The sequence below is a fragment of the Parasteatoda tepidariorum genome, chromosome 8, assembly GCF_982258835.1.
Source record: "Parasteatoda tepidariorum strain Cologne lab strain chromosome 8, Ptep-v5.0, whole genome shotgun sequence".
In the NCBI taxonomy this organism is placed as follows: domain Eukaryota; kingdom Metazoa; phylum Arthropoda; class Arachnida; order Araneae; family Theridiidae; genus Parasteatoda; species Parasteatoda tepidariorum.
The window spans coordinates 98,129,344-98,152,361 of record NC_141762.1 but is presented as its reverse complement, the minus strand read 5'-3'; the positions used below and the strand labels follow the sequence as shown (position 1 = coordinate 98,152,361).

Genomic DNA, 23,018 nt, shown 5'->3' with positions numbered 1-23,018 from the left:
TTTTTCAATTTTTGCGTCGTGCCATCTAGGGGTATTTTTTTAAAGCTCGGTATCAACTAATTTGAGTTGTCAACATAACGAACTAATGGTTTACAAAGAACTGGTAATGCAAACATCATCGTTCTTGAAAAATTGTGAGATCAGGTTACAAACAGTTTCAAATTTTTTAACGTCACAAAATCGGAGCCCGGAAAGTCTGCTCGGTTGAAGAAGTTCTTGTTATCCTGGCCAGGAAGGTAGTTTATACTTTAAAAGTCTTATCAATTGAGATAGCAAATCATGCATACTTTTTTGTTTTTAATTATTATAATGTTAGTTATTTAATAATTAACAGTTTGCACAAAGTCACTCCTCGTTGCACAAAGCTACCCCATCTGACGGTACTTCAAGCAGAATTGTTAGACGGTGCAAGTTTACTGAATCTTTCGTCTACTGACCAGTCTTCTTCAAGACAGGCAAATAATTACAAACATTACAAAAGAAAATGGAATTAACGATAAATTAAAACATTAAAATGACAAAAATGAACGCAAATCAGGTAAATGGTATCTAGATATACAATCATAAGCTGGATGAATGTCTTAGTTTAACTTATTTAGTTTATTATTAAAGGAATAAGAACAGATGAAACTTCTTGAAACAGATTAAATAAAGCTCGGATTAGAGTTTTTCTACTTCAAACAACTATTAATGTTAAATTTCATTGCAGATGAATTGTTAGACTGCGTAAGTTTACTGAATCCTTCATTTACTTCAAGATAAGTATCCTTCAAGATAGGCAAACAATTACAGACATTTTGAATATTGAAGCTACAGAAAATATGTTTAAAGATATACCAAAAGAAGATTAAAATTCAATACAAAACAGGCAAGGGATATCAACCTGGAAAATCATAAGATCAGGGAGGTTAATAGTTTCATATACTTAGATAGGGGAAGAAATGATAAAGAAGTTTTACACAGATTAAATAAAGCCCGCGTAAGTTATTCAAATCTAAACAGTTTCTGGATGGAAAAAAAATTCATTCATAATTTCCCAAGTTTTTAAAGAAAATTCTTTCAAGAAGTGAGCAATAGAAGATTAGAAAAGGAATTTAGAATAAGAAAGCAACTGATGAGAGATGAACAACTAATAATAAATTAAAAATAGTGAAGAAGTCAAGCAATGAGGTGAAACTGTTTTTCACTTACAGCGTAAAGAGGGAGACCATTCTATAGGCTCGAATCTGGAATGACGAGATTTATGCAAGTAAGCTCTTTCCTTTCTAATTCAAAACTAGGTAAAGTTCTACGAATTTTCAAATATAATTTGAAAATTATTTTTAAAAAGTTTCTTGCAAGATGTATATTATAAATACTTCATATAGCGTTAAATGGGCATTCAGAAAAATAAACTCTGCAAAAAAAGTAGTTGAGCTTAATTATTTAAACTAATGTTTAAGACAGATTTATTTCAAACCAAATTTGAGTCATTACTGGAAAAATGATCCATAAATAACCATAAATACAAGCATAATTTCAAATATAAAAATTAAAAACATTGCAATAGTTTGGTTTAAAACTTTTTTTCAATGCCACTGTCTGATTGTAAGATATTTTTTGATTGCTATCGTAAGCTGTGTCTTATCAGCAGTTTAAAGAATACAGAAGCCTTAAAAAAACATTAGTATAAAGAATAACGAGCAGTGGCATTTTGCTTTAAAAATACATAAATTAAAAATACGATTTTTTTGGCTTAGCCTTCTTTCAAAATTATTCATTTGTGTAATTATTTATTATGAAAGGAGAGAGATATTTAACATTTAAAAAAAACCCGATGTAGAGTAGTTGGAAGCGAAAAAAATAAGTTTTCGACAATTGAAAAACAATATCACCCAAAAGTTGTATTTGGCTTAGTGTATTACTCATGAATTTTCTTAAATTTTTTATGTACCATCTTCATTTTCCTCAAAAATTTTAAATGCTTGAATTTTTACGAAAAGCAATATGAAATTTTGTAAATAGGTCACATTTTTATAATTCATCTGATAATCACACACACAATATTGATACCGAATGAGATTCAAATCTGTGTTCCCGTTCTTGAGTTATTTGCAAACATACATCCAGGCAGATTTCCTCCTTTTATAAATAGAGAGAACAGATGAATATTCTTAACGAGAAATTCGGGGGGAGTTTTTCTTTTCTCACGGAATCATCACTAAGGAAGTTGCGAATTGAATTTCTTCAAAAGAGAACGATTTTTTTGGCTAGCCTTCTTTCAAAATTATTCATTTGTGTAATTATTTATTATTATTCATGTATATTATGTTATATTGTTTATTATACCATATTACTTATTAAATTACATTATTTATTATAATGCTTTTCCGGCTATTGCTTTTTCTAAATTTATGAGTTTATCAAATGAGAAAAGAGTTTTTTTCAATAAATATTTAAGACTTCCTGGCCTTCCTTAGACATTCTAAATTGAGTTATTTAGATAGAGTGTTTAAGATGTACAAAATAATACCGTTCTATTTTGTATGAGTTTGATTCCTTCTTTGAATGATGAATGATTTCGTGGGACAATTTAATATCAGAATTTGCTTCTTCCACTAAAATGACTTTAAAAAGGCTTGGGAACCGTAAGATGCCCATAAGAAATGACATAAAAAAGGCTTGGGAACCATAAGATACCCATAAAAAACGACCTTAAAGAGGCTTGGGAACCGTAAGATACCCATAAGAAATGACATTAAAAAGGCTTGGGAACCGTAAGATACCCATTAGAAATGACATTAAAAAGGCTTGGGAACCGTAAGATGCCCATAAGAAATGACATTAAAAAAGGCTTGGGAACCATGAGATGCTCATAAGAAATGACATTAAAGAGGCTTGGGAACCGTAAGATACCCATAAGAATGAGGGTAGGTTTTTTTAAAGGTATATTAAAAAGGAAAAGGAAGCATGAAAAACCAGTAAAAAGTGAATCGGGACTTTAAATTATTTAATAATTGCTTTAATACTTAGTAGTAACAGAATGGGTCAGAATTCCCATATTGGTTAAAAATAAAATATTTCTTTCCTCAAGACTGTGTTTGTTGTAAATATATAATTACTTATCAGGATTTCTTATTGAAATTTAATTAAAATTGGGTTTTCTAGCAATGTGTGAGCTCATATTTTCCATGAATTCTGCTCGCTGCTCTTCATTTGAAAATGCTTATAATGTTTTATCAGATGAAAATTTATGATATAAAAAATTATAGTATTTGGCAGGAAACGCCTATTGCCATCGGACAAAGTTAGAGCGGATTTCCAGGTTGCACGGGTACAATTAAAAAAAAAAAAAATTCAGATTATGGGTTTGTTTATAGAATAGAAGATTATATCCTAATAATGACATTCATTTGACTACCTTTTAATTCCTTAATTTGCACAACATGAATAAAAAATACTTAGCTAATGTCACTAACGTAATAATATTAATTTTTAATCAATATTTCAGAAATATAAGTTTTTATCAGAAGAGCAGCACTTTATGTTTGGTGAAAAAGAAAAATTATTTTAAGAAAAAACTATAAATAGATAAAAAAAAAAGGGGGAGTTGTTCAAAAGTGAAGCAACCTGGACGGGTGGGGGTCCCCTCCAAAAGGTCCCACCTTATCGTGGTGGAGGGGTTTAAAGCTCCTATTTGTTGAATGACTCGATAGAAAGTTTTTTCCTCGAAATTCTGCTATAAAGATTGTTTAATGAATGGGAGCTGACCAAGTGGACCTACCTAGATCGAAAGAAATAACACAGAAAATATATTAAGAATTCTAAGTGTATCTCTGTTTTGAAATTGCTTATTACTGATAACGTTTTTCGGCCAGACAGAGAATTTCTCTTATTATATAACCCAACTTTTTTCATCTTAAAATAGGAACCTTAATAAATTCACCGTCACAAGCGAGTGTTAATTAAATTCAAGACCCATTAGATAATCATAATAATAAACCCGTTTCTCTATAGATTAGAAGTCAGAAATGGCGAACCTTACTGATGTGAAATTTAAAACGAAAGTTAATCCCGATATGTGTAGATTGGGAAAAACAAAGAAAAGTAACTAACTGAATAACACTTAAATGGTGTTAATTAAGTAATTCAGACAGTATTTTGAGTTATTTCTTTCTCTGAATAAGCATACCTTTATTTCAATGCATTTGAATACCTGACTACCAAAAAGAGATTTCACAAAACTCGTTAAACATTGACGCCAAACGTGGAAGAAAATGATGAAGAAATCACCAAACCTTCATAGTAGATGATAGATAAAGTTGCTTATTTAATTGCTATTTATCAATTGCTATTTTAATTATGTCTAGTGTTTATGAATTTAAAACCTGTTTTGTGTAGTTTTAGTATTTCTTTTGGTGATTTTTCGATTTATATGAATTTTCCCTATACGGAACTTTTTATCGGGATCTAGCAACCTCGTTAAATAGAGGTCCGACTGTATTGGGTCTATAGCCTACGTCACAGGTTGTGTTATTCCTACTAAATTTAACCCATGAACGGCATTTTCTGCTAGCCTAACTTCAAGCCACAAATAAACAAACGAAGTGTTTGATCGTTTAAATAGCTGCTCGCCAGATTTTATTGCATTATAATTCGATTTTTGATTAATAATTGATTTATGTGGATAGTGGCAAAGAATTTAGCATTGCGTCATGGTAAATGTTATTCCTACTAAGTGGAAGTAGTTGTGTCTTTTTTATATTATACCCAATTGTAAAATATTACAATGAATCTTGCCATTTAAATATCCCTCAATAATAAGTGTTGGTATTTAGTAGTGTTTTTCAAATTTCTATAATCCGAGTATAACCAATTTTAATAAGAGTTTTTATTTTGTAATCAATTTTTTTCAAAATGCAAAAGTCCCGCAGTGGACTGATTGCTAAGACACGGTTCCCAGCAGATCACCGAAGTCAAGCATCACTGACTGCGGTCAGTGTGCGGGTGGATGACCACTTGGATCAGTCTGCGTAGGGACCGAAGGTGTGCGGTATTGGTCCTCGTTAAACTGTTTTACCGTAAAGTGCTCGACTTCGCGCGCAGGTCGTCGGGCTACCGAAGCAGGGGTGCCATCCCCTCCGCAGAGGATCAAAATTGTGATGGCATGTCTTCTGATCATCCTCCAGGGATGTTTCCCAGACCGTCACCAATAGCCCATTGCGCAACTCTAGTGCGACGTAAATTAACAACAACAACCAAATGCAAAATCTTATTTGCTTCTATTTATTGATTTAGACTGTATTTCATTCTTAAATTACCTATTTATTTTTATTACCTCATTTCTTATAAAGTGTAAATGTAAATATTTCATTCATGTAAGACATGCCATCAAAAATTAAGAGAGTTATTTTTCACTTTAAATTCTTTTGATGGTTTTTAAAAGCTCGTTTTTCATTTTTTAATGAACTAGAAAATTTTCGTTCTCAAATTCTCTTTCTCCTTCATTATTAGTTTAAAAGAAAGAAAAAGTAAGTTCAGGCAAGCCTAAAGTAAGTCATGAAATTTCAATTGCTTAAAATACTTCAAAATATAACTTCTCCATTGCGTAATCCTAAGTTATCACCTCATAATTTATTTTCATTTGCATATTTTAAAACTTTCTTTTCAGTATTTGAAACTTCATGGCTTACTCTAGCTTTTTCCAAATTAGTAATGAAGGAGAAAGATAATTTGCGCTGAAAATTTTCTTTCGTGGTATTACATCCTCTAAAAAGAAAGAGTCAGAGCAAAAGTTAAGTGAGCTGAAAACAAAAATATGAAATGCAGGCAATTAGGGTTTATAAAATTAACATAAATGCTCGAATCCCAGCATCATTCAACCACTTTTCTGGGTTCGAATCGCTGGATACGAAATCCATACCCGACTCGCACCAACCACAGTGCTGACGTAAAATATCCTCAGTGGTAGACGGATCATGGGTTAGAGTCCCCTTGCCGTCAGGCTAACCATGGAAGGTTTTCGTGTTCCTCCTCTCTATGTAAGGCAAATGAGGGTTAGTTTCATCAAAAATTCCTTATCGATGTAAAATTTCCCCCAATACTTGATCCGGAAGTCTTCTGGATTGGGTTCAAAATTGCAAGGCTACGTAGTTGAACATTGGTAGTCGTAAACCCTAGATCTGTTCAACGATGGTTATAAATTAAAAATTTCTTACACACTGCCATTTTTATAACCTTCGTTGAACAGCCGACCCAATTTTCGGGTTTACGGCTACTAATGTTCAACTACGTAGCCTTGTAATTTTGAACCCAATCCAGAAGACAAGAAAATTCCTGTATCAGGACCCCCAGAGGTACGATTTGTTATGGGAACCTGGAGGATTTTGTGACCCGACGAACTTAACGAGCTCCAGTCACCATTTACTACACGGGGAGTCTTCGGCCTATGGGGATAGAACCCACGACCTTTTGGACAAGGGCCCAGTGCCCTAAAAACCAGGCTAGCTGTGCCCACGTACTGCCGTTTGGAAGAAAAAAGAGATTTGTCGAAAACATGATAAGCGAAGAGAGAGGAAAGGTGTCGAGATTGAGGAAATCACGTAACTTTGAGGCGCATGCTTTATATACAAAGAGTATAGTGTTCTAATGTAATATAAATTATATAACTCTGATTTCAGGTTCTTCAACTGGGTGTTGAAGTCAATCAGGATAGAATCATTTGCGGAAATGCAATCAAGAATATAACTCAAGTCTATTGTGACATCATGGTAGGAGCCCCTAGAAACGACTGCACCCTATTCAGGAATGAAACATCCTGGTACATTAATTACAATTCGCTCTCAGAAGATCTTCCACCAGGTGTCGCCCTAAGACCCTATCAAGACGATCACTTGGACATGGTGAACACATACGACTACAACCTAATGGGCTATGATCGCTGACACCTGCTGGAAATAAGTTCTAGGCTTCGACTCGGTTAAGTTGAGTTGTATGGGTGCTGCTCGAGTAGGCCCTCTCTACGCAGATGATGCTACAATAGCGGAAGCGTTGTTAAAAACTCTTTTGAAATCGTTTTCTCGAGGGAGGGGAATCACGATGGTGACACTGAGTAATAATTTCAAGGCGAATAGTCTTATGACAAGTTATCTGTTCCCTCAACTCAAGAATTGGTTGAAGTTTTTTCTTAAAGAAGACTTGAAGTTGATACAGATAAAATTTACTCAAATTTTGATGTAAATTTCTGCATCTTTTAAACTTTGAAGTCCAGACCTACTTATCAAATTCACTATTTTATAGAGATGTATAAGCTGACGTCACTGCACTTACCTGTCTAATGTAAGGCTCCTATACTATCAGAGCTGACCTATCAAGCAATATTGGAGCAAACAATTTCGCAAGTTAACGTTATGTTAGTATTAGTTATGTTATGTGCTTAGGTTAGCCCTTTGCTCGAAAAATAAATGATAAGTCGGCCTGTCTGACTCAGGGGCTTTAGTCTAATGGAAATTCATCAATGATCCAATGAATTTCCACGCGTTTCTATTGGGAAGGGAATGCGAATCGTCCAAAAGGAATAGTACAAATTTGTAAAATTTTATTTTAATTAAAAGTTTAATTTCCTTTAAATTATACAAGTCGAAAAATTTTTAAATTGTAAGGTATACATACTTTTTAATCAGTTTAAAATATGCTATTTTAAATGACAAAATTTGAGCGAAAATGCTCGAATAGTTCTTGAGAAATCAAATTTTAGCTGTATATACAATTTTTTAAAATTGAAAAACTTAAAAGTACTCTGATCGAACGATTTCCTTCAAATTTTGTATTTTCTTATTTAAAATAAAATTGTATGAAATGTTTTAAAAATTTGTTTACTTTGTAAATGGAAATTTTATGTAAAATAAATTTTACATGAAATTATCTTTGTATGAAAGAATTTCATAATTGTTTGCAATGGCTTTTCGATCCATTTAAAAAGTTCTGGAAATATTAGGGAACATAATTTTGAAATACAAAATATACGTAAACAATGAATTTTTTTTTTAATTATAAGGTGACAAAGGGAGTAAGGTGTTTCAAAGTTTTGAAAATCAGTCTAAATTTTAATTAGGGCAATGCGATTTTTACGACAATATTGGTTAAAATACCAAAAAAACCACTTGATACCCTCTTTCCTATTTTGGATAAAAAGTTAAAAAAACAAACAAAAAAAAAGCATCTGATGTCCTCTTGTCGCCTTAAGTTGGTTAAAAAGTATAAGTTTTGGTTAAAAAGTATAAGTTTTAATTAAATTGCGAAAACCTTACTTTAAAGTGGTTACATTTTAGTGAATTTTGAACCAATCTACATAAATCACACTTCTGCATATTATTTTGAAAAAAAATATCCGCAGAAAATGTTTGAATTTTTACCGTTCATCAACTGAAAAGTTAATAACTACAATGCTGACCAGTAGCCCACGGTTTGCTAAAGAATTATTTTTTAATCACAAAATCATATGTATTCGATTTAAATCTGCTTTTTTTTCTTTTAAATTTGCCTTCTAAGTCATCTGACAAAAGATTCTAATAAGACTTGATATTGTTTAAAAATAGTATAACTAAAATAGATATTATTTCTTGTATAATAGATTTGTAAAATGAATGTTATTCTAAAAGGGAGGAAGTAATTATTATATACTAATCACTGAGTTGAGAAAAATCATAGTTGTATTTTTCAAACTCAACTTGCTGACAATTTGTCAACTAGATACCCGATAAAGAGTAAATTAGTTTAGATAAGAAAAAGCTACTGAAAAAAAATGGTCACTATGGATTGGCAAGTCTTGATACTCGCTAACTTCATAATTAATAAGATATAAAAGCTCTGCTTTTTAAACTGCAAAAAACTAAATGGGTATTATTGAAATATGTTTATAGATAGAAAGTTATTTTAAGTGTATTTAATGGAGAATTACAATTTAAAAGTTTCATAACATTTTTATTCCTAATTACTCTAATTTTGAAACAGAATGATTTACATGCATAACCCTTTCGATATTTCTTAGTAAAATATCCTCATAATCAATAAAATCAGATTAAAAAAATATCGCGACCTAAAGAATGTATTAATTTTATGGAAGATAAATATTTTATGTTTAAATTAAATTTTTTTCCAATCAGTATCTTTTTTTTTCATTTGTTAAAATTATTGATTTATTTGTTTTAAAAAAATCAGTAACGATTTAAATTAATAAATTATTTAATGAAAGGATTAATATAGTAATTTCAATGCATATTCCTTTTATTATTTCGTAGTAAAACAATAGCTCCCTTTAAAAACATTCTTTATCAATGAAATCAGACTTTAAAAAAAAATCAAATTGTGCCGGGTTATAAAACTCATCAAATTATGGCAGATTAGAGTGCAGCAGGAGGGTTCAAGTTTTGATCGAAATAAATTGCGATCGAAAACAGTTCTTTAGTTAGCGAGTTCGATTAAGAAATAATGAGTTCGGAAATTGTTCAAATGCTAGTGGGTTTAGGTATTAATCTATAAAGTTGGGTTCGAAATTTTTTTAATGATAGCCGATTCGAGTTCCGATAAAAATTTTTGTTAGATCAAGTATTTGTGAAAAAGGATTGGTTTTGAAAGTTATTGTAGGTTCAAGTACCTTGAAAAAGACAGTGAGTTCGAGTATAGTGCACAAGAGGGATGTTTTGAACATTGACAAAAATTATAGCAGTTTCAAGTATGAAGGGAAAGCAGAGGTTCGAGTCCTGATCAAATAACAGTGGGCTTAAATGGTAGCGGGTTCGAGTACCGACGAAAATTTTACTGAGCAAATCAAATTAATCGAACGAGCCTGATTTTTTAAATGCTGATAAATTATAAAAGTTTCGCATTCCAAAAGAAAGTGGGTTGATCAAAATAGAGTGGCTTTCGATACTGTTCCAATAAATAGGTCGCATACCGATTAAAATATACTAGTATAAAAAGAGACCTGTTATGAAAACTAATCGAATAGCAGTCTAGTCGCGATAAAAAAATAAATAGGTACAAAACCTCGACGAGCTAAACAAACTAGGATCAAAAACTGTCAAATGCTAGGGAGTTCGAGTAACAATAAAAAGTAGGTTCAAAAAGTTGTGATTGATGAAATTATAGTAGTTTCGCATACCGATGCAAAGATAGCAGATTTGACAGTTTCGAATACCGATAGTTCGAGTACTGAATTAGTGAACGATTTCGATAGCTGATCAAATAATTGCAAGTTCGAGGATCCACAGAAAGTTGGCTGTTACAAGTTTTGATCAAACGAGAGTGGATTCGAAAATTATAGTCGATTCAGGTACCGATCAAAAAATGGCGAGTTTCAGCATTGGTTCAGAAACTAAACTCATGTTTGTGAAAATTGCAACACCATGAAGGACTTACGCGAGTGAGCTGAAATTTTCAGGAGATGTAAAGTAGAGCATGATATGCAAATGATTGGAATTTCAGACCCGTAGCGCATGCGCATGCTGACTCAGCGCCCTCTGAAAGGCGGATGGATCCGAATAAATAGACGGCTGTAGCCAAGCGAGTATGGTTATCGGTGGTTATCTGCTAGTGGTAAACGTTAGCTTAGTCATTACTTATGCCTATTCGACGAAAGAGAGCGAGATTTCAACAACTTACGGAGTTTAAACGGGGGAGAATCAATGGCCTTCGTGAAGCTGGATTATCTTATCATACAGTAGCAGCTCGTGTGCAGCGTAACAGCAGCACAGTGATGCGTGTTTGAAAGCAGTGGATGGACGAGTGTCGGACAACTCGGAAATCCGGGAGTGGACCCCGAAATGTCACGTCAGCTCGCGATGATAGACACCTGTTTGGCGTTGCGGTAACGGACCGTACGGCTCCTTCTAGACAACTGGCAGCACGGTGGTCAATAGCTACAGGTGTTTCATTGTGAGCTTTATCAATTCGTAGACGTCTGCTGCAGCGTGGACTGCGCGCAAGGACTCCTTTATACAGGATCCCCCTCACGCTGAACCTTCGCCGCCTGCGGCTGCAATGGGCCAACCAGTATGGGGACTGGCGTGCTGATTGGCAGCGTGTCGAGTTTTCTGACGAATCTCGCTTCAATTTGTGGTACCATGATGGCCGCATTCGTGTCAGACGCTATGCCGGTGAACGCCATCTTCCGGAGTGCGTTATCGAACGCCACAGTGGACGAACACCCGGAGTTATGGTCTGGGGTGCTATAGCATATCATGGACGATCTCAATTGTTGCGAATTGTGGGTAATCTGAACAACAACCGGTACATCAGTGAAGTTCAACAGTCCCAAGCTGTTCATTTCCTTCAAGTCTTGCCAGGTGCTGTATTTCAACAGGATAATGCCCGCCCTCATATTGCTAGGACTGTTCAATCCTTCCTTGCATCGCGACAGGTACAACTTCTTCCTTGGCCGGTGTATTCCCCGGAATTGTCGCTGATTGAACATGTGTGGAATTTCGTTGGTCGGCGTCTCGCTCGTAATCCTTGTCCTGTTGCTTCTACAGACGAACTTTGGGTATGCATACAGTCTAGAATTCTCTTCCTCAGACGCACATTCAAAGTTTGCTTGACTCCATGCCACGTCGCGTGGCAGCACTTATTGCGGAGCGTGGTGGCTACACAAAATACTGATTTCGATCTCTTGTTATTGCTTGTTTGCTTTGAAAGTTTAATCATTTATTTGTACCACTGCCACTCAACTGTGTATTAAATTTCATTTAATTATGACGATTACTTCAAGGTGTTGCAATTTTCACAAACAGGAGTTTAGTTTAAAAACTGATCAAATTACAACAGATCAAAGTACCGATAGAAGAGAATGGTTCGAGATTTTAAAAAAAAGTGTTCAAAATTTGGTCAAATAATAGAGGAATTTGGTACCGAAGTATCGAGTATAGATTAAACGAATTGTTGAAAGAGGTTTTAAAAAATTAAGTTATAGTAGGTTCAAGCACTAAGAGAAGAGTAGTGCATTGATGAAATTATAGCAGAATTTCGGTACGATAGGAATATAGTGGACACGAAAACAATTCTCTTTATAGTTCGAGTATTGATTGAAATGATAATATAAGTTAAAACCTACTTTTACCCTATATTTTTCTATCGGTATTTGAGCCTGTTATAAATAGATCAGTCACTAAAAATTAGTCTGTTTTGACCAATAGTGGAGTTGTCTTTTTGCTGGTAGGTTAATAAACTAATAATAAAAACAGTTTTTTAACCTTTTTTTAATTAAATCTTTCTATCATTATGCATCAATCTGCTATAATTTATGTAACTCTACCCGCCTTAGTGAATATTTTAACTAACTAGTAGTAATCACATAAACTGCTGTTTGTAGAAAATGCAACACCATGAAGGAATCATCAGAATCAAATGAAATTCGCAGCAAATGTCAATTATAGGATATTATGCAAATTAATAAAGTTTCAGAGCCATCGCGCGTGCGTGGCGCGCGCAGCGCCCTCTGAATTGATGCTGAAAGCGTATAAATAAAGTGCTGTAGCGGGACGTTGAAAATAGTCTATGATTATTTGTTAGTGGCAAACGTTTAGTGAGACCTGAGTATGCCTCCACGACGGAAGAATAAGAAATTCAAGCAACTTACGGAGTTTGAACGAGGGAGGATAATCGGCCTTCGAGAAGGAGGATTTTCCTATCGCGCAATAGCAGCTCGTATGCAGCGGAACAGTTCCACAGTGATGCGAGTTTGGAAGCAGTGGACCGACGAGCACCGAACAACTCGAAAAACAGGCACTGGACGACAGAAGGTGACGTCAGAGCGCGATGATCGACACCTGCTCCGCATGGCGGTGAATGATCGCACAGCTTCCTCCAGGCAGCTGGCAGCACATTGGTCTACTGCTACAGGTGTACAATTGTCGGCTTCGTCAATTCGTCGTCGTCTGCTGCGCCGTGGATTGCGTGCAAGGGTGCCATTATACAGGATTCCCCTCACGGCGGATCATCGACGGCTGCGTCGGCAGTGGGCTCTTGAGCACAGAGACTGGCGAGCTGATTGGCACCAAGTTGTCTTTTCAGATGAATCACGCTTCAATTTGTGGACCCATGATGGCCGTGTTCGTGTTAGACGTTATGCCGGTCAACGCTGCCTTCCTGAGTGTATTATTGAACGACATAGTGGTCGAACACACGGAGTTATGGTCTGGGGTGCGATTTCGTATCATGGACGATCCAATTTGATACGAATTGAGGGTAATCTCAATAGCAACAGATACGTCCGTGAAGTGCTACAGCCCGAAGTCGTTCCTTTCCTTCAAGGCATCCCTGGAGCTATCTTTCAGCAGGATAATGCACGCCCACATGTTGCGCGGACTGTTAGAGACTTCTGTTCAGCACAACGCATGCAACTTCTTCCTTGGCCTGCTTATTCGCCGGATATGTCGCCTATTGAGCACGTGTGGGATATGGTTGGTCGGCGTCTCACTCGTGATCCGCGTCCTGCAGTTTCCAAAGACGAACTTTGGTTGCGCATACAAGCGATATGGAATTCTCTTCCTCAAGCAGATATTCAACATCTGTTTGACTCCATGCCACGTCGTATAGCAGCACTTATTGCAGCGCGTGGTGGCTGCACCAAATACTGATTTCGGACGCTTAATTTGTTTCTTTTGTTTTGAAAATTTCATCATTTATTTGTATCAGTTCAAGTCGTTTCTGCATTAAATTTCATTTGATTCTGATGATTCTTTCATGGTGTTGCATTTTCTACAAACAGCAGTTTATATTCACTGCTGTAGCTTGAGTAGTTTTCAACCAGACTTTCTGAAACTGGAATTCATACTATTCCTGAACTTGCTATTTGAATAGTTTTTGGCCCTAATCGCGACTGAAACCTAATTCTATCGTTACTCGAAGATACACGCTGTCACCATTTGTTAATTCTGGCACCGAGCGTTATTTGATCAGTACTATATTCCACTATTAATCTGACCCAAATAATTCCAATGGTTATTGAACCTATTATCAGGGTGCGTAGCGAATCTTTCAACAAAAAATAAGTACTTTTTTGGCACTAAAAGAATGCTTTTTTAGCTCCATATATATAAACTAGTTTTCAAAGACTTTACATGTCCATGTTAAAAATGACTAGTTTCTGACTGAGCTGATTATAATAGATGACAAAATGATCAAGAGGTTTTCGGTTCTATATCAGAGGGAGGAAAATGAAGCCTGAAATTGAGAATATCTTGCGAAATGCAACAGAGTTGCACATGAAAGGGCAATAATCTCACCGAACTCCGCTCAGCAAATGCACATGCTGTCCCGCAAGTATATCATCAGACATGTAAAATGATTTTCGCTTTCGTACGCTAAGGACCGACGGTACGCCGAAATGGATTATGGTTGTATGAAATGTGAACATTGAATAGAAAAATATGAACACTGCGCTTTTGCAAATTATGTGGCGAAAATCGACACAGTAAAGGAAAAAAAATCTAATTTTCGAGAAGGGTAAATTAAGCACTTAATTCACCCAATAAAAAACACTCTTTAAAAGCGCTACGCACCATGATCAGGTATGAAACGGTATTCGAAGCATAATTATTATTGGTACTAGATCTCATTATTACCGAATCCTTTCTATTTTTACCGGATTACTCAGTCTAAATTATTATTTACCAAAAACGGTGGTCTTGTACTAATATTTTTACTAAAAAGGGTGATTTAAAATTAACCTAGTTTTTTTTAACATAAGGTAACCAGGCTAAATAGATCTCAGTTTATCCTTGCACGCTGTAATTATTTGCTGAAAGCAAATTGAATATGCGAAAACTTTATATATATCACATTATTCTACATTTACCTTTGACTTTAGTTAATAGATATTGCAAATTTTAACTATTGTTTTCAGCTTATTACTGAAAATGCATGTCTTACTCCTTGGTATTACAAATCCTTGGTATTGGCCTTTTTAGCGAATATATTTTTTAGATTTACAAAATTTTTCTGAATTGAATTTTACAATAGAGTCTAACTTCACTAAATACGTCTAAAAAAGATTACCTCCCTATTCAGCTAAAATGCTGTTCTTCGGTTGTAAAAATGAAACACACACGAGATAATATTTTAATTACATCAATGGCTTAGCATATTCATATTAAATATATAAATATAACCTAAAGAGGAATGGTGATTTAACATTAAGCTTTTTCATGCCAATAATAATTATACATTGATGCAGCTCATTTTTTTTGCATCACGTTACTAACATATACAGTATAAGACAGTAAAAAAAATTCTCTAAAGGTATGATTCGGAATATGTCTTTAAACATGGTTTGAAATTGATTAATCTTCTCTATTGCCAAAGAAGAGTGCTTGAGACAGAGTCCAAACTAAGCAGGATGGTTCAGTTCCTAATAGATTTAGCGGGATTGTTGAAAATATAACGTCACATCATTTTCTGGAGGTTGATATTGAACATGTACAGGTGAGGAAACTTGACAATAATGATCCTCCATTCACAATTGATTAACTAGATGCTACGGCCAGAGCTCTAAAATCAGGTAAGGCACCAGATGGAAATTTTCGGAGATATCTTCTGTATCAATCGTCATTGGCTTCTGGAGTTCTTCAATTAATGTCTGAATGAGTTTTCCAATAATAAATGGAAAACTAAATAACATCGTCGTCCTGATTGGTAAACTAAAGGTAGATCGAAGATTGCCTAAATTCTACAGGCTCATCTCCATTCTCTTGGTCTGGGACAAGATTCTGGATTAAGTGCTGATTAAGAGACTCGTCTATAATCTCGAATCTATAAATTAATGGAATATGCAGTTCGGGGCTTCAGACCAGGGAAAAGACGGAGGAGGCACTCAATTGCTTAGTTGACTTTGTTACAGCGGCTGAACAGGAAAATAAGCACACAATTGAGATGGCTCTGGATATTAACAATGCCTTTAACAGCGATCTAACGGGGCGATTCTCAAAAATTAACTGAATAAGATTGAGCATCCACACAATTTGCTTGTATTTTTAACTTAGTGGAAGACAGAGCGACAATCTATTTCGATGGAAAAAATTATTACATCACCAATAAGAATTTTAATATGGGAGTGCCGCAGGGTTCGTCACTTGTGCCGATACTCTGGTGGATCCTGGTAAACACAGCTTTTCATCGGCTCTTATAAATCAATTTTACTTCTTTAAGTGATTTTAATTCTCAGAGTGTTACTCTTATCGCTTTTGCGAACAATCTTCCTTTAATGAAGCACTTTATTTTATATCTATTTGATCGATTGGTCATGCACGTTCTCAGTGAACTTACAACCTGGGCCGAGACACACAAACTAAATTTCAGCAAACATAAAACCAATACGATCACTTTCCTTAACTGCTTTGGTCAGGTTACAATGCGGCCACATTAAATGTTTGAAATTTGTCAACAGGGAAAAGACTTTTTCACCTTGCTCTTGAACCTATCCTGCTTCTTCTGCTCATATCTATAATTGTATGGGTGTCTCTACCAGATTGCTGTGGAGTAAGGTGGATGATAGACTAGTAGAGCTGTAGGATGCCCTGGACCTGATCTAAGCATTCCTAGACCAGGAATGGACATGAATAAAAATCAACAGACTTTAAGTCATTTCCTGATTGCATAAATAAAAATGAGTGATTGCGTGTAGTAAACCATTAATTTCGCATAAGATACTATAGTTTTTTCTGATCACTTATTAAATTTTTATTTGTGTTGTCAGCCTATCAAACACTTCCACAGATTTGACTCCTCTTGTGACAGATCCTGTAACAAAAGGTACATTTTTAATATATTTTAATAACCTATATTACTACAGTTATTTAAATCAAAACTATTCTCAAAAGACTTTCTTTCCAACCACCTACTCCAATGTTTGAAAATAAGCAACGATTATTTGCTTTGTTGCACTGAAGATTTTCTAAACCATTTGAAAGCGTATTTAAAACTTGTGGATTTGCAGTAAAAAATTATGCATAGCTTGTTTAATCTATTACTTTTTAGGTGCGGTTGAAGTAGTGAAAGTTTTTGGTTCAGAAGAAAGCTTTTTGAGGGAGGTAGGTACTTTCTTTAGGTGTACTATAGCTACAGAATGGGACAGCTATGGACGAAGGTCTGGGAAATATTCCTGAGGATGATCCGAGGACATGCCATCGCATTTTTGATACTCTGCAGCAGGGGATGGCTCCCCTGCTTTGGTTGCCGACGAACTGAGCGTGAAGTCGAATATTTTAAGGTAGAACAGTTTAACGAGGACCGATACCGCTCACCCTCGTTCCCTACGCAGGCTGATCAAATTGGTCGACCACCGGATTATTGAAAGCAGCCAGGATACTCGACTTCGGTGTTCTACTGGGAACCGTGTTCTTACGATCAGTCCACTGCGGGACAACAGTTTGAGGTAAAATTCAAATTTGTGATTACTAGATCATATAAACTAAAACGGCTTTAGAAAAAATTAATCGTTGCGCATTGGGATAATGGTGTCGTAATATGGATTAATGCTTGTGCGTTGTTGTAAGTTTTTGGTTTGTAGGTAAAAATTTACTATAATTTCTGCTAACCAATTATTTTTTAGCGAGTTTTTTGATGGGTGAATGATTTCTTGGTATGGGTTACGTCCGTATTCATGAACACAGATTACCTCCGGGTAATCTATGAGTAAGAGTAAAATCACGAGTTTAGTGCGAAACGTTATTTTCCAGCCGAAATTTCGCCAAACTCGCAGATTTCATCAACAGTTCTGACTCTCCGGGTAACCCTCCGTTTTTGTCGTGTTATCGGAGGGTAACCTATTGACGAGGAGCTTGTAAACAAAAAAGATGGAGGATTCTATCACTGCGTTTGAGCTTGAAGACCTTGAATTTCTTGAAACTGTTGAAAGAAGAGAAAGATATGTCCCAACTATCAGAAATAATGACCTAAGAAAAGTTAGATGAAATAAACTTTTTTTGAAAGATATCGTTTCTTGAAACCTCTCCACTTAAATTAGCGATACTCACGCTTATTTGTTTATGCACGATGCACGTGTTTATATTATATACAAAGTCACATGGTTTTACCTTGCCCAATCAAAGGCCTCGTTATATTTCCTCCAAGAGTTAAACTCGAGTTGTGAAATCCTCTGTTGAAAACGGTTGCAGAATAAAAAGCGAGGGTTAATCCAAGAGTAACTCTGAACCGTGGATATTCCGATCCCTGAGTTACTCTTGAATTTAACTCGGCGTGGTGAATACGGGTGTTAATGTATGGAAAGGAAATTCAAACTTCTAGTTTTTTGGTTAAAAATGAGCCAAATTTGGTTTTGATGATAACTTTCTTTTTGAATTGGGCTAAGGAAATGATCGAGTGATCTAACGAATTTTTTAACTAGACTAACGAATCAGTTTTAATATTTGAGATTGTATTTAAAACTAGCTTAGATTTGCTAAAGTTTAAGAAAAAATAATTTTGGCCGTAATTTTTTTGGGCAGGTTTTTATCGTTGGTAAAAATTTTCTAAAATAGGCCAATGTGAAGGAGAAAAGATTTAAGCTATTAATTTTTATTAAAACTTTTAAATTTATTTTGCTCACAACCTCTTTTCTAATACGAGGGATAACCATTTCCTATAATGGAAAAACTCTTGGTGACAAAATTAAAGATGGTGTTATCTAGGTTAAAAATTAGCTAAACTGACTTTTGCCTTAAATTTTGTTTAAGTGATTAGTTATAGTGAGCTAATGATTTCCTACGTTTTGAAGCAGATTTTCAAATTGTGTGTATCAACTTCTCAAGAATTCTTATTCGACAAAACTTTATTTGCACGTTTCCAACCTTCGGCAGCTGGCTTATTCAATTAAATTATGAGTGTCGCAGTGGCTCGGGGAATAGAGTTCTCGCCACCCAGTCTAGTGCTGTAGTAGATTTGATTCCCAGCAATTTCTGCTCCCGGCACAGATGTAATATCCTCAATAGTAGACTATTTTTGGGTTTGAATCCTCTTGTCATCAGTTAACGGTGGGCGGTTTTCCTCACTATTTAACGCAAATGATGGTGAGTTCTATCGAAACGTTTTCCACGAAGGCTAATTTATCCAGAAATTTAAACTCCGGTTACAAAATCGAATGAGCCATGTTTTTTTATGGTTTTACGAAATTTAGATAAACTTCACTCACACTTACAGTTCTAAACAAAAATCATTAATTCGGTTCAAAAGTTAGCTTAACCTGATACAAGCTGTTTTGAGCAAAAAATACTTATCAGCAGGTTAAAAGCAAGCATTCCGGTAACAGCCTAATTTGTGCTGGGGTGGGGGGGTATCATGTAATTTATGGATCCCCTATTTCATTACCACTATGACGGTAATTCAATCAGCGTTATGTATCGACCGCCTTTACTTTGCAGACGAGCTGGTATACATTGATTTCAGGCTTCGTGGGCTTAAAGACGTCGGGGATCGAACCCCGGTTCTCCCGGAAGAGATCTTAGTGCTTTAACCTCTGGAACATGGTGCCTCTTTCTTAATCGTGTAATAGAAAAATTTTTAAAGCTGGTAGGTTAACAGAAGCTTTTTAGAGGAATAAATGAGGTTACGCTATCTGTTTCAAAAATATTAGTCTTTTTTAAAAAAAATTATAATGCGCTGTTTAGAGAAGCTGTATATTTAGGATTGCTAATATTCTTCTTATTTTGTTTCTTATTAAGATTCCTTACTTTCTTCTTTTGTTTTCTTATTAAGATTCCTTACAATAGACAAATGCTTGGAGGCATAATCCAAATCCTTGATTCCTAGTTCAGATATTACTTGAAACATGTTTATGTCATAAAATATTTTTCGGTCGGAAATGGCGGACGAAAATGAAAACCGACATTTTTGATGCTAGGCAGGTAAGTTATTTACGTCACACTAGAGATGCACAATGGGCTATTGGCGAGGGTCTGGGAAACAGCCTTGAGAATGATCCGGAGCAATTTTGATCCTCTGCAGAGGGGAAGGCTCCCCTGTTTTTTTAACTCGATGACTTGTGCGTGAAGACGAACACTTTTCGGTACAAGGACCGATACCGCACAACCTCGGTCCCTACGCAGGCTTATTAAAGTGGTCACCTACCCGCTTACTGATCGCTGCCAGTGATGCCTGACTTCGGCGCTCTAGTGGGAACCGTGTTTTTACGATCAGACCTACTGCGGGACTCATTTAACTCAAGGAAGGACAATACGCGAGACAAATATCACTCAGAAGAATTCTGAGTGACACATTAAAGCAGGGGTTGCCAAACTTTTTTGATCATCAACCCCTACATAATTTTTCGAAATCTCCATCGACCCCCATAAAAGTAATTTTCTGTTAATTAAAATTAAACTCTATTAGATACTGTGTTTGTACACTTATTTTATGATTTTGAACATTTATTAAAGTATTAGTGCATAGTGTAGCAATAGTTTTATGAAAAATATATTAATGTTGAAATATAAATACCTTAATATTTATGAAATAATAAGTAATTATAAGTAAGTAGAAATAATAAATGAAGTACCTACGGATTTATTGCTTCTTAATCAATGACATGGGTGTGCCTGGTGTTTTATTTTTTTTGCAAGGTTCGTTATATTGGGTTCAAAATTGGTCAATTTTAATCTTAAATCCCCTCGAAACTCCAAATTTAATTTATTTCTGTTCTTAGTTAAGATTGAATTTACGTGACTGAAACCGGCTTCAACCATATAGGAACTTGGAAATGCTATCATAAATGGCTGAGCTAATTCGTAAAGTCTTACATATTTTTGCATTATACTTATATTTGTCCAAAATTTGCTTATTGTTAAATTTTTAAAAAGCGTCTTTGCTTCAAATCCCCATAATAATTCAGCAAGCTTATCTTGAAGGTTGATGTCCACGTTTTAAATTTGAGCAGAAAATGGCACAATAATCCAATCAGGAATGTCAATGTTTTCGAAATCAACAAAACGCAGTTTAAAATCGTCGCTCAATTTTTGAAGATTACCTGTATATATTTCCAAGTCTTCTTCCTTTATTTCTAATTGTCACATATCTGAAAAATACTGATAATCCTTCGACCAATCGACCCTTCCGGTTCGGATCGACCCCCATTCGACCCCTTGGCTCAGACCGACCCCCGCTTATGTTAAATAGACCCCTGGCGGTCTATATAGACCACTTTGGTGACCTCTGCACTAAAGTGATGGAAAAAAAGTATAAATTCCCTGAAGAAAATGATATAACCTGAGGCAAAAGGACTTATATAATTTCATTTTATAATATTGACACGGTACGTGTCGGCATTGCCAAGCGACTAAAGGCAGTCGCCTGGCAAGTCTGAAGTCTTGAGTTCGATCCTCCAAGTTCTCCCGATTTCTAATAAGATTTTAGTTATTATTTATAGAATTCTCTAGAATTTTCTAGAATATTCTCTTTCTCATTTATCATTCTTACGTCATTTCTGTTTCCTGATTACACTGTATATAAATTCATGAGTTTTAAGTCGAAGAGGCAGTTCTGTGTATTTTGGAAGTTTGTTTATAAACCTATTCTACGCCAGCGTAAATTCCTTTCTTTCTATGTGATAATATAGTCATAGAGTATGACACAATAAGAACAATAGCAGAATGAAATTAATAGCAAAATGCATTACACATTACTTAAGGTGTCATAAGATTTTCAACCCTAAGTAAGTTGGTAAAAAGGATAAAATCGGTACAACTATTACATCAGTAATCAATGATAGATCCTTTGTATTCGATTACATTTGTAAATCTCGCAATCGTGGACCCAGTTAGCGTTTGCAAAATGCTGGTATATCAATATTTTTCCAAGACATCTTGGTTTCATTAATCTAATCCGACTTGCTCTTGAATTGTCATCCACATCTGCAAACGACCACATCTGTCTCTTACTAATATGCCCCAAAAGTCTTCTACCAGACTCAGATCTGGACTACGAGCTGGCCACTCAAGGGAATTAGCTTAATTTGATTTCATCAAAGAGTTAGTTGAGTATGAAATATAAACTGCCGCATGTCCTACTGTAGTTTCAGTCTCGGTATGTTATAAGGGGAGCAAAATGCAATTAATTATCTCTGAATATATTTTGATACATAATTGAATTCATTTTAGTTTGTATAAACCTAATTGGAGTAGTACCGCCTGTTGCAAAAGCAGCTTAAATCATAACGGATCCACCACCAAATTGACGTTTGGAAAATAAGTGTGGTTCAGTTCGTAAGTCGTATCAAAAATATTGACAGCCGTCTGGTCTATATAATTAAACTTCTTCTCATCAGAAAAGAGAACATCTTCCAATTCATACCTTTTTTAAGAAGTTTCTTTGCAAATGCTAAACGAGCATCTTCGTGTAATTTTGTACGTGCAGTTTTCTTCTAATATTTTTTAATCAAATGTTCGGATTATTATAGTTCGTTTCCCAGGTGTTAGCTCTTGCCAATCTTAGCTGTGGTTGTGACAGATGGGCACAAACCAGTTTAAGAAGATCATCTCCGGCTGTACCCCTAAAGGTCGCCGTTTCCTTTATCCACAGGTTCCGTTCCAACCCTTGAGAAAGTGGTTTAGATTATGTCTATGAAAGATAGCCATCTTCTTCAGAATTTTAAGAAAGTCAAACTTGAAATTCTATTTCGCGGAGAGTATTAGACCAATTTTGTTCAAGTTTTATATTTTGTCATGTAAACTGGTGACAACAATTGATAAGGCATATAATTTCCTTTTACTACAAAGAAACTGAAAAGTAGAATAAAACTAAGCCTGGCCAAAATATCTTTCGATATTAGACCAATATGAGAGAAAAAATGTGCAAAATCTGTACTCTAAATAACAAAACTGGTCACTTGCACAGCACGGAAGCAGACCGACACCCTGTCAGAGAAATCCGAAAACGTCGGAAAAAAAGGTATGTTTATTCAGAGAAAGTACGTTTTTGTGTCCGATTTTGTAACTTAATATATTGTGTACATTAATTGATTAAGTTAATTTAGTTTTTACCCTCAAACTATTAAA

At 35.1% G+C, this 23,018-nt stretch overlaps 1 long non-coding RNA gene across 1 annotated transcript in view; it reads right to left on the bottom strand.

The window, feature by feature from the left end:
- Positions 1-10,461: 10,461 nt before the first annotated feature.
- The window catches only part of LOC107457508 (uncharacterized), a 75,719-nt gene continuing 63,162 nt past the window's right edge, over positions 10,462-23,018 (bottom strand). The window contains exon 7 of the long non-coding RNA XR_015435970.1: positions 10,462-16,773. This is a non-coding gene — a long non-coding RNA (uncharacterized LOC107457508). The remainder of the gene's footprint in view (positions 16,774-23,018) is intronic.